We start from the raw sequence: 16420 nt of genomic DNA on the forward strand, positions 1-16420 counted from the left end.
CCTTGGTCTAGAGGTGCATGGAGATCAGGACAACCGAGTAATAATCTCGTCTTTATTGGTCAATGCCTATATTTGAGGATTTGAGATAAGTACACACCCATGTCTACAAGACAATTAATGCATGTACATAGATCCAGTACAAACTCTAATCTAGTACATGCGGATTACTTAAATGGAGCGATCTAATACAAACCAATCTTTAATAGACCGCAAAATCATTTGCGTTTTTTTGAATTTGTTTGCACTTTTGAAATTTATTTGCATTTTGAAGTCCGTTTTCGTTATTTTACTTCGTTTATCTAAGTCCGTTTGCATTTTTGAAGTAAACAAGCTGTTTCTGAAGTCTATTTGCGTTATTGAAGTCTGTTTGCGTTATTTTGCTTTGTTTGGCAAAGTTTGTTTATGTTTTTCAAATACACAAGCCGTTCTAAAGTCTGTTTGCGTTTTTCAAGTCCATTTGTATTTTTTCTACCATAAACCGTCAAAACCTAGCCATATCCTAACAACTAAACCTTGAGAGTCTTCGTATGACCAAACAATAAGTGACTAGCCCTACCTAAGATCTAAATCTTAAGCGGACTAAACTAGCCAAACCGCTTGCCATAAGCGGCTAGACTTGAATGGCCTGAATACCGACTAGCCCTTAGTGGCTAAGCAATTGAAATTTACCTAATTAGTTAGCCATGAGCGGCTAGTCCTAATTAGCTAAGAAATTGAATGCCCTAAGCATTTTTGGAATTCGTTTGCATTTTTGAAGTCTTTATGTTTTGAAGCCTTTTGCGTTATTTTACTTCATTTGTCAAAGTTTGTTTGCACTTTTGAAGTACACAAGCCTTTTCTAAAGTTTCTTTGCATTTTTAAAGTCCATTTTTTTTCTTTTACCATTTGTTGCTAGCTCTAACTACCTCACATTCTCTAACCATGCCCGATCCTCGCACACCTCGTTCTAGAGGTGTACGAAGATCAAGAATTAATCGGCTAGTCCTAAGCGGACAACCCTAAGCAACTATCCCTAAGCGACTAAGAAACTAAATAACAAAGTGGGTAGGCCTAAACATTTTGACAAAGAGACTATTAACCGAAGCCGCTAGCCCTAAGCGATAAGTCCTAAGCGGTCTGAATACCGATTCGCCCTAAGCGACTAGCCCTAGTTAAGCGGCTAAACAACTAAATAATGAAGCGGGTGGGTCTAAGTGGCATGGCTAAACAACTAAATAACAAAGCGGGCGAGCCTAAGCCACATGGCTAAGCGACTAAATACCTAAGCGGCCAACCGTAATTGAAGGGTGTGAATATCGATTAGCCCTATGCGACTAGTCCTAAGCGGCTAAGCAGCTAAATAAAGAAGGAGGTAGGACGAAGCGGCACGGCTAAGTGATTGAATACTTAAGCAGCTAGCCCTAAATGGTTAGTCGGAGGTGGCTAACACTAAGTAGCTATCCCTAAGCATCCAACCTTCAATGGCCTAAATACGGACTAGTTTTGAGCGGTTAAGCGATAGAATACCTAAGCGGCTAGCCTTAAGCGGCAAGCCCTAATAAGCCGTGTGAATATCTATTAGACCTATACGACTAGCCATAAGTGGCTAAATAACAAAGCGAATAGGACTAAGCGGCTCAACTAAGCGATTGAATACGTAAGCAGCTAGCCCTATAAGCAGCTAGCTTTCAACGGTCTAAATACAGACCACTCCTAAGCGATGAAGCAACTTATTACGTAAATGGTTAGCCTTAAGGGGCTAACCCTAATTAAGCAATAGCCCAAAGTAGGCAACTACGTTCGATTGACATAACGTCGATTTGTCATAAGCAATTGACATAACAACAGCGATCAACGATTTGTAAAATAAATAAAGCTGATCAAAGGTACTTTAGAACCTAACACTATAAAGTTTTTAATTTACATTTATAACACCCACAACAAGTCACAATCTAAGAAGACATAATTTCTTAATTTCTAAGTTATTTTATAAAAAAATAACATTACTAATTATAAAATGATATAAATCAAAATAACTCTTTATTTAATAAACAAATTTTGTTATCTTTCTTTGTCAATGATGATTTTTTAACAATAAATTTTATAAAATATATAAATTTATATATATATTTAAAAAATCTTTGTTTGAATTGGAAAATGTGTGTGTGCACCGTACATAGTGTGTTTAGATTGTTTAGTATGCATTTTTATATATTTGCATGTTTATGTGAATGTGTGTGTGTGTGTGTGTGTGTGTGTATACAAGAAAAGAGAATGGTAGAGCACTCACATGCGGCCTATTTGAGCAAGAAACACTTGAATAAATATCGCCAAACCTGCAAAAACACACACAACACACAATGTTACTCTCACACACACAAAAATGAACAAACCTGCTACAAATCTTGAAAAGAATCTTACCTTGTTGATGGGGAGGAGCGTGTGAGTGAAAATATCAAGTCCGGTAAGCCCTACAACAACAGATGTGCACCAAGTGGGAGGAGGAGGAGGGCAAGAGAAGAGGAGAAAAATGAGCGAAATACACAAAGAAAATTGCATCAATATAGGTGCCGGTATGGGCCTCAGAATTGGCATTGAAAATTCAAAATTTACTGTTTTTAAAATTTGGTCTCCCTCCATATTTACATACACATATTTACCGACGTCCGCCATTGACGTGGATGATCTCACGTCAAAATTTAGGTGATCTCTTATAGTGTAGCAAGGTCTTGGAACTTACATTTTGTTAAGTATGGAGCCTGATTCACCCCTTGTAATATTTAGTCTCAAAAATGCACATATTTAGTCTCAAAAATGCACATTTGTAAGGCCCCCATTATGAGGAGAATCCATCGTGCATAAAAGAAATCACTCACCAAAAAACCAAAAATTCACACCCAGCTCGAGACCTTTCCTCAAATGTTAGCAGCAAGCTAACTCGGATACCATTTTTTGGAGCTCTCATTGTAAAAACACTTATTATTTTGATAAATTGGGAGTATTGTAACACCTATTTTACGGATAAACTTTATAATTAATGAGCCAGGGCTACAAGCTTTTAGATTGTATCAACCTGTCTTTTTGACCACCAAAAACCTTGGCTAAGGTATAAAAGCCAATTTCTGTAAGTTAATTTTAAGTTTTGGATAACGAAATACACAACGTGAGCTAACGGTGCTCACTTCTCTCCTTCTCGCACTTCTTGATCCCTCCCCGGTTGTCACATTGCAGTCGCGTCTGTGGCATTGCAACCACAAGTAAGAGATCTACACATTGACGTAAGCATTTCCCAGTATTTCGTAGGTTTTGGCATCGCCGGCCCGCAACCTAATTTCATAATAAGTAGGAATTTACACTTCAAAATCAAAAACTAAGTATAGGCGGGGTAGTGGGGCATCATTGCTAAGCATTTAGATGCATTCGGGGTCAAAAACGACTAGGTCAAAAATCCACTGCTGTTAATAACTACAATTTTTGCACTTGACCTAAAGTGGATTTGAGACCATAAACATGTGTGCTTAGGTCTTATAAACTTGTCCTAGAAGTTTCATTACGTTTGGATGTCATTTGATGCTGTAACCAGTGATTTTAATTACGCGATGACGCATTTTGTTAAATGTTAATTATTGTTGTTGTTATCACTATTTTTTTCATGTTAATAACATATCTAATGTCATGACCTACGAAAACCGGTAGAAAACGTAGAACCGACGGGACAACCAACAATCCCGGCAGGCCCGCCGGGTTTCATATTAAACCCAGCGGGCCCGGCGGGACAAGCAAGAATCCCGCCGGGCCCGTCGTGTACCCCCTCCATATTTGGTGGCTCTATATAACCCTTCACATCACATCACATCACATCACCTCTTCCTCTAAATTTGGTCATCCTTTAAAATTTAGAAGAAAAACTAAAGGTAAAAAAATGAATAGTCTTTAAAAAAAACTAAACTTAATGTAACTCTGATCATGGATCATTAGTTCTTTTTTGGACTGAACTGATTCTTGAAAGGAGGTAGAAATGTGAATCTTTGGGTCGGTATCTCTACATTTAGGATGGACTAATCTCATGTTTGGTTCACCGTTATATTTGCTAAATTGATTGCTATATTGATTAAAACCTCTATCATGGGTCATTAGTTCTTTTTTGGACTGAACTGATTCTTGAAAAGAGATAGAAAGGTGAATCTTTGGGTCGGTATCTCTACTTTTGGGATGGACTGATTACATGTTTGATTCACCTTGCTGTATTTGCTTACTATTCCGATTAGAGCTCCAATCATGGGTCATTAGTTCTTTTTTGGACTGGACTGATTCATGAAAGGAGGTAGAAAGGTGAATCTTTGGGTCGATATCTCTACTTTTGGGATGGACTGATCACATGTTTGATTCACCGCTGTATTTGCTTGCTATTCCGATTAGAGCTCCAATCATGGGTCATTAGTTCTTTTTTGGACTGGACTGATTCATGAAAGGAGGTAGGAAGGTGAATCTTTGGGTCGATATCTCTACTTTTGGGATGAACTGATCACATGTTTGATTCACTGCTGTCTTTGCTTGCTATTTCGATTAGAGCTCCAATCATGGGTCATTAGTTCTTTTTTGGACTGGACTGATTCATGAAAGGAGGTAGGAAGGTGAATCTTTGGGTCGATATCTCTACTTTTGGGATGGACTGATCACATATTTGATTCACCGCCATTGTATTTGCTTGCTCATGTTTGAGTAGATTGAGGTTTATTCCCTTCAGGCTTCACTACTACGCTTGTGTGTGATATTGATTATAATACTAATGTTTGGTTTGAATAATACTTGAAAGAAGAGATAGCATACTGAGCTACAGCGGGCCCGGCGGGCAAATAGCTTTATCCGGCGTGACCGCCGGGAAGACTCACTAGCCCGGCGGGCCAACTAATTAGCCCGGCGGGCTACGAGCCAGTCTCCAGGTCTCCGTGGAGGTCAAAAAAGATGAATGTCAATTAACAAAATATTTGTTATTTTGCATTTCTATTGTTATTAACCTAAAATTATAGTGTGATCATGTCATTTTGAAATCCCTGGCTGTAACGAATGTGATTTGTTTGTCGATGAGCGATTGGCTTTTGGTGATTTCAATCACTTGAGTGTATCTTGAGTTAGATGCGAGTTGTTTGTTGTTTTTCAAGAGATTGAGAACCTCTTGTAGCCTCTATGTATTAGTCGAGTCAGATTCGTCCCATGGATTGACAATTTTTTTGTGGTTCTCGCTACATCTATAATAAAATAGGAGTGAGGTTCGGCACCCGTCCCACATTTGGCACGGTTGTCGAGGATCGAAGAGACCTAAACTAGGGAAAAACACGAGCGTCTTGTGAAGTTATCCTTTAACTTCCTCTAGGATCTCCTAGAGTAGAAAATTTGTTTTTAGAAACCGCATAGCTTAAGATTGTCATCTTTTGCTGTGTAGAGGTAGCTTGGAAGTAATTGTACTTGCTAAGTGTCTTTAGGATTGTAGGATTGTAGAACTAGATTAGGATTTTTAGGATATTTGATAGACGAGACAAGTCTTAAGATCAATGCTCAAAAAACCATAAAAAACAAGAAAACGAGTGTTTGTGGACACTTTCCACAATCCCATTGCATTAGAACCTATGAACAGGGTAAGTAGAATCCGAGGTGGATTTTAGAACATTGCTCTCTCAAAAAGAATCATTGTGAGTTGTTATTTGAAGATGCAGAATTTTAGGTCTACGGCCGGAAATAGCACAAAAAGATTGCCAACCACTCAATCTGACTGGAGAGTATTCTTAAAAGTTGTATGAACCAATGTGTAAGCTCAAGGATACATTGAGGTAAAAAATTTCAAGAGTTTGCAAAAACTCAAATTATTTACTTTTTCTTGATATTTTAGGCCAAATTAAGTTTTGACTTGATTCATAGGCTTAAAATAGCTCATGAAGAGACTGCCCATTGAAAAAGTGCAAAAAAATGTTCATTCTAGACCTAAAGTAAATAATCGTGATTATTTACTTTCAGCTCAAAACTGACCAAGCTTGATACCAATGACTCATTGCATATGTATAAACAACTTCTGTAAAGGACCATAGGATTTGGATCACTAAACTGGCAAAAAACTGGGTAAAAACTAAAGTTTGTACTGACTTTAGGGAACTTGAGTGTAAATTGGGGAAACAATTGTCCAAACTCAATGAAACTTGATTCATAGGCTTACATTGATGTGATAGACATGTGTACATGCTCAGTTGACCAAAAAGATGCAAAAAGTTGCCAGAAGTAAATAATCGCGATTATTTATATCTACCCCATTTTTCAAATTTTTTGACCAAGTTGGCATACCCCTAGTTTTACCATGTTGTAATAAGCCCACAAACCAAATTTGGTAAGATTTGGATCATTGGATTGAAAATCGTGACCAAATTTGCAAAGTCAGTCTTCGGACACAAAATGGATGACAATTTGAACAAATCTTCTCCAAACTTGATGAAACTTGGCTAGGGTGCTTAAGTTGAGATGCTTAACAAATCTCTGTCAATATTGGGACAAAAACTTGCAAAAAATTAGCTGGAGTAAATAATCGCGATTATTTATATCAGCTTCAAAAATTGACAATCTTGCACATTTGAGTATACCACAAGGTCAAGCATATCAAGTAGATCAAACAAATCAATTTTGGTGAAATTTGGATCACAAAAATGAGACTTAAGCCAGATTCTTGAAAACCAAGTCTGTGGACACGAAACAATTGATAAACTTGAACAAATTTTGTCCAAACTTAGTGAAACTTGTCCAAGGACCTTAACAGGTAGTATACAAACCAAGCCAAAAAGTGTAAAAAACTGACAAAAGTAAATACTCGCGATTATTTACTATTGCTACACAGAGACACCAATTTTGACTTTTGAACTTGTACAATGTTAGACTAGCATAATAGAAGGCCACCGGGTAATTTTGGGTTCAATCGAATCCAAATTGGTACATGTTCACTCAGTTTCTAGGTTGCAGATTAATCCTTTGATTTTTGCCAAAGTCGAATTTGAAAGTCTCAACTGCTGACTAAATTAGCTCTAATTGAAGTGATACATATAGACCAATCACAATAGTTAGCAAAAACTATACAATCTTTGTGAAAGAATAGCTCACTTGATCAAAATTGACACAGGAATCAGGTTGTAGACAAGGAATCGACAGCTTGACAAAGTTGCAATTAAGTCAATCTGACCGTAAGTACTCTATCCAGGGCTCCACAAGTCTTTATGAAGCTTAGATCTGGTCGTGTACTAGAAAATCAAGGCATATTTGGAAAAACCTCCAGTAGAGTATCCACTTAAGAGAGTGTGAATCAAGGCAACCCCTTGCACACTATCCTTTGAATTCTCAGACATTTTTACCGATTCAACATCTGGAATGTCTTCCTACTCGACTCACTCAAAAACCGGAACGACAGTGCGCTATACGCATATACTTTCTTTTTATAAGACTAATCGCCATGGAGCTGAGGTTTACCTGGATCCTAACAAAGAGTATGCTATTTACATTGATGACCATGGTATTGAGTTCGAAGAGAAAATCAAGGCAAACAAACAAGGAAAAATGTACATGGATAGAAACGGAACTCAGTATTTACAAGCTGAAAACCCTGATGTGATAGACAAATGGGGGTTAGAAGCAAACACCATAATTCTAGATATGGCCGCAAAAGAAGGACCACCAACTTTAGAATTTGAGGGATACGATCAAGTTGATTTGAAGCCTTTGAAACGGCTTAGTACAGATAATCCATCGGAGTCTATTGCTGGGAGGATAGAAATGTAAAAAGATCTTCTATGGACTTCGCATGCCAAATCAGGACACTAACGCCCATGAAGATCATCTATATCTTCAAGATCAAAGATAAGGAATCATCAGATCTACCAACCTACCTGTTTAGGGATTGTTATAACACTTTGTTATGATGACTCATGAGGAGGTAGAAAAAACCAAATACCAAGGGTATTCCATAAGGGATTGGATATTGGGACAAGGACCAAAAACTATTCCAAGAGATGAACACCGCGAGAGATCTTCTGAGAGTAATGTTAAGAAAGCAGAAACCACCTCATCACGAAGAAAACCGGGTGACACTAAAGCAAGTCCAGGGCTACATGAGTCACTATTTCTAACATACTGGTTTGAAGGACTCGGAACAAGACTAACTGCCAGGAGATCGGGAGTTGAACCAAATAGACGTGTCAGACCAGTTGATTTTCAAAAATGGGTCAAAAAATACAATGGATCCGGGGATACATACGACCACTTAGCAAGCTTTAAGCAAGTGCTAAGAGCAGAACGCATATTCGAATTCCATACTCAATTCGAGGGGTTTGGAATGACATTAGAAGGAAAAGCATTTACATGGTTCCAAAAAATTTCCCCAAGGTCAATCATGGACTTGAACACATTACCTCAAGGATTTGTAGTTGCTTGTTCCAAAACAGGGATCAAACACAATACGGTAGCTCAAATCTATAGCTTTAAAAAGAAACAAGGTGAGTCTGTTAGGGATTGTGCAACACTCGAATGAAACAACACATTTCCAGATACCCAGAGCTAGCTAGAGAGACCTGTAGAAGAACGACTAGTATCATTGTTTCTAAAGGGTCTGCTAAACAAAGAACTTCATGCTATACTGTATAGCAAGAAGCATACAACCCTAGAAGCATACTGTATGTCAGATGCTATTGATTTAGGAGACAATTGTGATATTTTCAACAAAGAAGATGTCCCTAAAGATAACCAAAGCGAGAAAACAGCATCCACCAAATGAGCCAAGTGGGAACGACTGCTGCAACACCACTTTCAGCCATAGAAGACATGCTCAAAAGGATGAATGACATGATGAATAACATGCGAAAAGCACCTATGAGAGGACCAGGGCAAGGGATACCTTAACAGGGACAAACAATTAGGCCGCAAAAATGGTGTGCAATCGAGGGTAAATGGACCAACCATGAGACCAATGAGTGTTATTACCGACCAAAGTGTGATGGGAATGTTCAGTGTGTACCTATAAAGCCATAAGAACAACCCATGTACAGATATCAACCTAATATGGCCCCAGCTAAAAGACCACCGATGGGTATGGAAAGACCTCAACCCATGTTGGATCAACAACCTCCATATCCGGGACATAATGCAGTGCCTGTAAAGTACATGCATCTAGAGGGAGTCATAGATGAACAAGCACTAGTGCTTGTTACACCCTATGTTGAGCCTAGTCCATCTACAATAATGATAGAAGGAGATTGGTATAATTCACATCCACCATCAATGGAAGAACCTGTGACTTATAGTCTACCAGAGCTTGCACCAATGTATTATGTAGCTAATCAAGGTGTTAGACCTCCTATGGTAAGACCCATGATAAAGCCAAGAACAGGAAACTGTTGCAACAAGAACCAAACACCAACATTGGGAGTAGTCAACTTGAATGTGATAGTACATGGATGTTCATGTCCTCATCAGTTTGTAGGCTTACCAGATGAACACATGAATGAGACAATGATTCTTGAAATTCCCTATGACTGTGGACATACAAGGCAGTACCAGATTGGGATACCAATCAACTAAAGCTATCACCTAAAGGCGGACAACTCATTGTTCCAATTGCACCAAGCAAGGAGGAATGGAAAGAATCTTACCAACAAAGCAAACCATGAAGCAATCAATCTTCTCCATCCTATCGACAAGTAAATGCTACAAGTAGCATGTAAGGAGTCAGGAAAATTTGGGTACCGAAGGCATAGCTTAAGGACAAGCTGATTCAAATCTCCGTGCCCAAAACATCATCGACAATACCAAAGACGGTTCCAAGGTTCAATACACAGAGACGAGAATCTCCGAGCAAGGAACCTAACATGAAATGGATTTGGAAGAAAAAGGAGCACTTATCTTCTCTGCAAACTGTACAACTAATCAAGCAATGGAGAGTTAAGTCTTAGAAAACTCAACCACACCATTCTAACCAAGGCGAACCAAGATATCAATTGCAAGTAAAAGGTCAACAACAGTCAAGACTGATACCAACAGCTCAGGCAATCAGCGTGCTAAAGCATCCTGATAGTACAATCAAGCAAAGAGCACACAAGCTACAAGATTTACTCTTTGAAAGACAACATCAGAAAGCCTCAACATCAGAAACCCTTGAGTTAATTACTCAAGACCCAACTCTTGCACAACACAATGGTTTAAACTGCATTGATCTTCAAAGGATGGTAGAGCCAACTACGGCTATGCATAGTCACGATTGTTCAACCCATGCACACAGTCATCCCGGAGTACGCCATCCAGGAGGGGTGGAAGGGCACTAACTAATTAACGGCAATGTTTGAAGAGGGAGGAAAAAGTTTGATGTTAACGTGTGATTTTTTGCAAAATTACCTAATAATTCCCTTATAATTCATCAACAAGGAAAAATTAACTGATGATATCTCCCCAATGAGTGTAAATATACTATCAAAAAATCATCAAAAAATAGCCCTTTTTGGTTATTTTTCATCATTTTTCTTGATATTGAGACTTAAAAATAGAAAAATCCAACAAAAAACAATAAAGCTGTGTTTTTTAATGGATTTTCTTAATTATTGGATTTTCACTTTGCTTTTTTAGCGCATTTTGTTATTTTCCCTGATTTTTTTAATAAACATGTCAAAAATTAATAATAAATAGCAAAGGAGCTCATATAGAAAAATTGAAGACACGATGATGATAAAAAAGACAAGACCACAAGCACAAACAATTTCAATCAAATTGGCAGATGGAAGCGGGAAGCCTAAATTAGGCGGCCAGACCTACTTTTGCAGAATGCTTGCAGAATGAGATACAAGAATCCGATTGGAAATTTTTTTGAGTCTAACATAGATTTCATGGCCTAGTAGGACTAACAGACGAATTTGGGGAAAAAATGGTTCGGGAAGTCCGAGTATAGATACCCAAGGTAGGCTAAAATCACCTCATTTCCACTTGTCGCCTTTGGAGAGAGAGCTTTTCGATCTTCTTCGCGCGCATTTTTTGGAGTCCACAGTTGCCTATTTTCAGCGTCGTCACACACGAGACATGAGGGATAAGTTCTATACTTATCAATGATCCATTTCGTACGGCCGGTAGCTAGTCTAAACCCCTGGAAAAAACCCTACAATACGAGCAGGGCACGAAGACCTACGACCAAAAATCAACCATAGAGGCATGTTAGCTCAACCAAATTATATGAACTGTAGCATGCCCCAACATAATATAATACTTCTATATCAACAGTTGACCATTCGGCAAGGGTCGAGGGGATCCCTAGTAGAAAAGAAAGGTTTTTGATAGATGCCAGAATTGGATTCTGACTCCACAGACAGCTTGCATATGAGGTCTATACACAATGTATATGATCGGTTTCATAAAACCAATCAAGCCCTCGAAAAGTAAACAATGGCTCGAAGGCTACAAAGCGTCAAATTTGACATACGAGGTCAAATTGACTCCAAATGGGCCAAAATTGGATGAGTTGCTTTAGGACTATGTTGCGGACAAGTCCATAGCCACAAAAATCAGTGATTTCAGAGTTGACAAAGCATGAAGTGATGCTAACAAGACCAAATTTTATCAAATTCAATTTAGGACTTTTTTTAGGTGTATAGAATGTGTTTATGTCAAAATTTTCAAGTTTTGCAAGAAAAAGTTGACTGCTATAAATAGTTGTGATTATTTACTTTTGCAATATTTTGGCTTGAAATTGGTATCATCACCTCACCTATCACTTGTACACACCTATTACATGCCAAATTTCAAGGATGAGCCAAAATGATCGCTTATAACTTGGAAAATTGCCAAAAAACACAAAGAAGTCCTTGCAAGCCAATTTCTAAGTTATGAGTCACATTTTTTGACCCAAATCACCTCATATCACATACACATGGTCTACACCATGCCTAGAACCAAGTTGCATAAAAAAATGTTCATTTTGATGAAAAAGTTAATAATCGCGATTATTTACTTTTTTACCAAGATGGGAGAAAATTGCAACTTTGCCATCATGGAACCAAAGTACATGATATTCTAAGCCCACTAACCAAGTTTGAACAAATTTGGAGCTCAAAATTGCAAAATTTTCTTATATCTAATGTTCCATAGACCTAAAGCCTAGATTTGGTACCACTTTCACAGTGTGCACCCAAATGATCCCATATTCCACTCAGAGTATGTAATTGATATATACCTCAAGCCTATAATGCCAAATTTGCAAAAATTGAAAAAATTACTCAACTGTAAATAATCGCGATTATTTACTTCTGTTGCATTTTTTTGTTTGGACTTCATGATTTTGATTTTTACATGTTTGTATGCATCTATGCATGTTCAAAAATTGATTTGAAGCAAATTGGACTCAATTTGTCGGCAATTCAGACTGAAGGACATTTCAGAGTGGAATCTGCCAAATTTTCTAACTTTGATACTTTATTCACTTAGCAGGAGCCATGCAAGCTACAGAGAAGGCCAAGAAGAGGGTCTCTCAAAAGGAGAAGCTATAAGAGCTACCACCATACCAACTGGACCTGAGTTCAGTAAAAACAGTCAAAGCAACCTACCTGTCGAAAGAAAAGCTTAAGGAGAATAACACAACGGTTTTTGCAGGTAGACTCAAAAGCAAAGATGGACATCAGGTAGAACTGCAACTTCTACCAAAAGAGGTCTATGATGTCGCAGCAAAACTCGAGACAAAAGAAGCTAACAGAAGGCTTGGGCTCAGAGCGTTCTACAAATAAGAGCCATGTGGAGTGGATTTCCAGAAATCTTATGAGCTCCTATCCACAATCAAAGAAGACAGAACAGTCCAGATCTCTGACCAACAAGGGAACAAAGTGGAAGTAGTAATTACGGAAGAGATCGTGGCCAAAGCTCTCAAGTTGTCGACAGAAGGGATGACGATGAGAGCTAGATATAGAAAGACGACAAGAACCTTCGCCAAGGAAACCGCTCCTGCAACATTTGCCGATCTTATCCAGAAGCAAGTGGAGCGCCAAGGTACACGACACCCAATCATGTGGTTGCGACCACAATTACACAAGTGTTAAAGTCGACAACCAGACAACCCATCGACCACGCACAGTACATGTTGTCCACACTGAAGGGGACAAAGAAAGAGGGTAAGATAACATATCTGGGAGCACCTGAAGTTCTCACAAGAATTTCCTACCATGCTATCGGCATGGCAGACAACTTGCCACCTACCCCAGATCAGAACACATGGATCGTGTCCGCACAATCATCCCCTCAAGACACAAGATCCACCAAAAGAACTTACAAATCCAATGAAGAAACCGCCAAGAGCTCTCCCGAAAGGCATAGCAGTGAAAGCTCCGACAATGAGGAAAGAAGAGAATCCATTAAAGAAATGAAAAGGAAAGCAGTGTGGCAGCACATCAAGAGGAGCCTCAACAGAAGCATGCAAGATTTGAGAGAGAAAAGCACTCTTATGAACGAAACCGCGAAGCTCAAGGCAAGGACCCTGCAAAGTGGGTACCTATAGAAGTAAAAGGACCAAGAACAAAGCACCCTGCACGGAGAGAAGTAGAAGATCCAAAGGATCTATTGAAAATAATGTATCAAGAGGCAGAGGCATTGAAGCTGAAAGATGCTCAAGAAGCAGAAAGAAAAGCTAGAGCAGATGCAACCGAACGAGAAAAACAAGCAAAAGAAGCAACCGCACAAGGAGAAGCCCAGCATGAACAAGGTGACATGTCTCCCCGACCTTCATCACCTGCTCTACAGAATAGCATGACCACCCCATGCCAAGCCCTCCACCATCACCAGAAGATAGGACCACACAAGCTGAGCCCACTAAGGAAAAAGAGCCTGAACAGAAAGAAGCAGTAGAATCTGCACAATAGGTAGCCACTACTTAGGACCAAGCCAAAGCAAAAGAACCATAGCCGGAAAGGGCAGTAAGTCCTGCACAAGAGGAGTCAACAAGATTTGAGCGAACAAAGGAACTGGAAACAGAGGAAACCCCTTCTACCTCCACCCAGAAAGAAATGGCCGAGGCATCCACGAAGCCTCAAGGTGACAAAGTAGAAGAGGGCCAAGCACAGCCTTGAGCGGAAGAACAAACAGCCGCCATGACCCCAACAAGAGAGTCACAAGAGACTGCCAAAATGTCTATGAAGCTCACAAGAAATGAAGACTGGCAGACCAATGATGAGGTAGTCCTGCAAGTCAATGAATATGCAAAGCAGATGCAGGATATGATGGAAAAACTCCGATCTACAACACTTAGCCGCAACACAAAGGCTGAAGAATTGTAGATGGTGATTGACGCTCTCCAAGGAGAGTTAGAAGACATATTAAATGTCAAAACCGATCTACAAAAACAAGTGCAGGAATTGAAAGCTGAAGCTGAACAACATCAGCTAGCAAGAGATAAACAACAAAAGGAAATGGAGGAGTTAGGTGAACTTCTCATGAAGTTGACAAATGCTTGCAAAGCAAAAGAAGAACAGCCTGACAGAGGTTACTAATGAACTTTTAACAACAACTCTATCAGTGTAGAAGATTCAAGTGCAGTTAGACGTAGCAAATGCCTCATTGAAATATTCAAAGTAGAGGATCAACGATCAGGCAACCTTTTTATGACAGATACAAGAAAATCCCACAGTTTCCTTGATCAAAGGGATAGACAAAGTGTACAAAGCACTAGAGAAAAAGAATAAAGACCTCGAGCTAGAGCTAAAGCTGGAGCAATCTCAACACAGAGACCTGGCATTAATGCGGGTGCAACGAGAAGAAGAGCTACTCAAAGAAATAGCCGATCCAGTTGTTGCTGAGAGATGGACAACAAGAGACGCAGGAAGAAGCGGGTACTTCAGAGCAGCCACATATTGATATTCCCTCAGTCTCTTTTGCTGAGATGGAAACACAGCTAGCAGAAGGTCTAGGTGGCAAAGAAGATTTCCGAGTACCATTAACAAAAGCAGATGAAGTGCCAATGCTCCAGCTGTCAAAAGCTGAGGAAGATGAAGTTAAAGAAAAGGTTACACAAGAGACGGATGAGCAATGGAAAGCAGTGATGGATTGGGAGTTGAGAGTTCTTCACTCTTACTTAGCTCACTCCCAATCAAAACAATGCACGATGGCATCAACAATCCTTGCTATATCCCTTGATAAAGGTGGAGTTTCTCCAGGTCAAAGAAAGACTTTATAAAGACATGCAAGTAGAAGGCGCAGATGAAGCCACCCTAAGTGGAAGAAGAGCTGGCTGAACAAGAATCCAAGATACCTGATTTTGTTCATAAGAGCACCTGCAACACTTCAAAAGGATCCAACTTTTTGTCCTTTACCAAGAGTAAGGACATGGCAAGCACATGAGGCAATAACAAAAAAGCAATCAACATGGCTGAATTATCCAAGATTACCAGCTCCAGACAAGGGATCGCCAACAGAAGAATACATGGTGAAAACCCTAACGGGCACCATGTCATTCTTCAAAAGCCTACCTGATCTTTCATGTGCTATGCTTTATAAAATTTGCCGGATGCTGCTCACCTGCATTGAAGTATTTCATGAGCCAAAGCAAGCAGAAGCCCCATGGATGTCTTTCTTTGAGGGCAATAAAGGTTTATGCTACAATCTCAACTTCCGAAGAAGTCCTCTATGGCTTCTATGCCCGCTGCATGTTTTTACCTTCTCATAATATGTTGGCATTTGAGGAAGCGTTCTACACAGGATTCTTCACTTGGCGAACTAAGATTTTTGGGCCAATGATCAGCAACCTGACTTCAAGATTTGTAGGCTACTCCGCAGTCATCGAGCTTAAAAACAGAGTCACTATGCAGTTTTTGCAGGTGCCAGACAAAGAGAGAAATATCAAATATGAAAAGACTCTACGTGCACTTAAAGACCGCCTCGCCAGCCGCCATCAACCCGAAGATTATTTCAGCCCATAAAGTTGTGTCAATAGACGACGTAGGCGAGGAGGGGGCAATGTTAGCAGCAATCTAACTCGGATACCATTTTTTGGAGCTCTAATTGTAAAAACAATTATTATTTTGATAAATCGAGAATATTGTAACGCCTATTTTACAGATAAACTTTATAATTAATGAGCCGGGGCTACAAGCTTCTAGATTGTATCAACCTGTCTTTACCCATCTTTAATTAGAGCTCCCAGATTATTAATTTTGATCACCAAAAACCTTGGCTAAGGTATAAAAGCCAATTTTTGTAAGTTAATTTCAAGTTTTGGATAATGAAATACACAGCGTGAGCTAACGGCGCTCACTTCTCTCCTTCTCACGCTTCTTAATCCCTCCCAATTGTCACATTGCAGTCACGTCTGTTGCATTGCAACCGCATGTAACAGCTCTATGCATTGACGTAAGCATTTCACAGTATTTCGTAGCTTTTGGCGTCGCCGACCTGCAGCCTA

The sequence above is a fragment of the Adiantum capillus-veneris genome, chromosome 22 (genome assembly GCF_014529385.1).
Source record: "Adiantum capillus-veneris isolate H3 chromosome 22, ASM1452938v2, whole genome shotgun sequence".
Lineage (NCBI taxonomy): Eukaryota > Viridiplantae > Streptophyta > Polypodiopsida > Polypodiales > Pteridaceae > Adiantum > Adiantum capillus-veneris.